The following is a 2,165-nucleotide window of genomic DNA, read 5'->3' as shown; positions in this document are numbered from 1 at the left end:
ACTCGGCTTTGTGCCAGGAGGCCTGTGCTGAGGACACTGTGATCAACTGGTTGACAATTAAATAACAAGGTAATTACAGAGAGCCCTGGGAACAGCAGCAACAGAAACAGAAAATGACAAGGAGGGGACAAACTGGCGGGCCAGGCAGCGCCATGCTGTGGAAATGACATTGATGGTGACACCTGGCACCTGACGAGCCAGCGGGAGAGATTTCCTGTCAAAGAAAATGAAAGGTATAAAGTTCCCAAAGTTCCAGAGGTGAGAAAGAGCTCAGATGTGTTCTGGGAACTGCATCAGGCCAAGGGGAGGGAGAGATGACAACAGAGGTCCAAAGAGGTGACTGTCACTAAAACCAGGACATAAGAGTAGAATCTCTCTTTGTGGGAAGAGTAAACATGGGCTTCAGTGCAAATGCATTTTGACGTGTTTCGCACTGACTTCCCTGTTCATGGTAGCATCTGAGGAAGACTCTGAGCCCCGTGTAAAGCAAAGAGCCAGCTGGAGCCAGCTTCCTGGAGCCGACTCCAGCCAGGGTGTTGGCAGCATTTAGAGGCTTCTGGCTCCTGCTGAAGCTCAGGCCTTGTTGGATGAACCATGTCCCTGGTGGGGCAAAAGCCAAGACTGAAGAGCATCTGGCCTCCAAGTTTGCATTTGGGAAAGAAGAGGCCACAGGCTGGTGTGTCACCTCTTTTCTGACAGGTTCCCCAAGTGCAGCTCTCACTGCCTCGGAGCCCAGGCATCGCCACCTCCAGCCCCCAGGCTGGCCTCAGGGAAGCCCAGGGGAAGCCAGACCCCAAACTCAAGCAGCTGGGGGTCAGGAAGGCACATCACAGCTCACCCACCTGGGCAACCTGGCGCATACCCCAGAGCAGACCCACCCTTGGTGCAGCAGGGCTGATGCAGCGAAGGGGGCAAACCCAGTCAGACATCTTAGCAAAAAGAAGGCTGGCCGGTTAGCTCAGCTGGTTAGAGCATGGTGCTGGTAACCCCAAGGTCCAGGGTTCGATCCCTGAACCAGCCAGCCACCAAAAAAGTAAAGAACGACGCGTGGATGAATGAGAGTTATGGGTTGGATTGTGTCCTCCCAAGTTTATATGTTGAAGTCCTAATTCCCCAGTCCCTCAGAATGTGACATCATTTGGAGACAGGGCCATTGCAGATGTGATTAGTTAAAATGAGGCTATACCGGAGGAAGGTGGGCCCTAATCCATATGATTGGTAACCTTCTAAAAAGGGGAAATTTGGACACGGAGACACGCACACAGGGGAACGCCATGTGAAGACTGGAGTTATGCTGCCTCAAGCCAGGGACCACCAGCAGCCAGGAGAGAGGCCTGGGACAGAGCCGTCCCTCACGCCTTCAGAGGGAATGGGGCCTAGCCAACACCTTGATCTAAGACTTCCAGACTCCAGAACTGTGAGACTTTAAACATCTGTTACTTAAGTCACCTAATTTGTGGCACTTTGTACCAGCAGTCCTGGGAAACTAACACAGCGGTTGGTTTAAAGCCTGGGATGACTGCAAAGGCCTGTTCTTGAATCAGTCTTGGGCTCTGATTCTGACAATCCAGTGACACACCTGTCTCCCAGTGTTTAGCCCTGTCCAGGAGTCTGTGGACTTGACCCAGGTGTGGTTTGTTTTCCTTTGAAGGCCAAGTCGAGTCCTAGAGAACCAGTTCCTCCTTGTCCTGGCGGGCTGCCGCCTCCAGGGACTGCCCAGGGCAAGCTTGCTGGCTGCATGGACGGCCGTCCCAACATAGCCCCAGAGGCTCCTCTGCCAGCTGCAATCATTCACCATGCTGGGGCTTTGCCCTGACTTGGGCACTGGTTACCGGACCAAGCTTCCAAGAAGAAACCTCTGGCAGCACAGAAACCTAAATTCTCTCTTGTCAGACACCCTAGGAGAAGCTAAGAGCAGTCGAGAAATTATAGTGCGTGGCTTCTGTCCCACCCACTTTCAGAACTCCAGGCTCCCATCCCTGTGAAAACGGACAGCACCAGCTACAGCCGGCAGGTGCTAGGAGCTTCCTATATGGGACCATAGTGCGTGTTCCACTCCACTGTAAGTGCATTATTTGGTGATGAGAGGTCATCCTTCAGATGTAGGGGGAGGAGGCCAGGGCCAGGAGGACCAGCAGGAGTCTTTTCTGGTCATCCTCTCTCCT

The 2,165-nt window shown here is 53.3% G+C and overlaps 1 non-coding gene across 1 annotated transcript; it reads left to right on the top strand.

Moving 5' to 3' along the window:
- Positions 1–947: 947 nt before the first annotated feature.
- On the top strand, positions 948–1,021 carry TRNAT-GGU (transfer RNA threonine (anticodon GGU)). Its single transcript has one exon. It is a non-coding gene; the product is annotated as a tRNA-Thr (tRNA).
- The last annotated feature ends 1,144 nt before the right edge of the window (positions 1,022–2,165 follow it).

This window comes from Cynocephalus volans, chromosome 4 (genome assembly GCF_027409185.1).
Source record: "Cynocephalus volans isolate mCynVol1 chromosome 4, mCynVol1.pri, whole genome shotgun sequence".
Lineage (NCBI taxonomy): Eukaryota > Metazoa > Chordata > Mammalia > Dermoptera > Cynocephalidae > Cynocephalus > Cynocephalus volans.
Note: the sequence above shows the minus strand (reverse complement) of the source record. Positions and strands in the feature narration are given on the sequence as shown.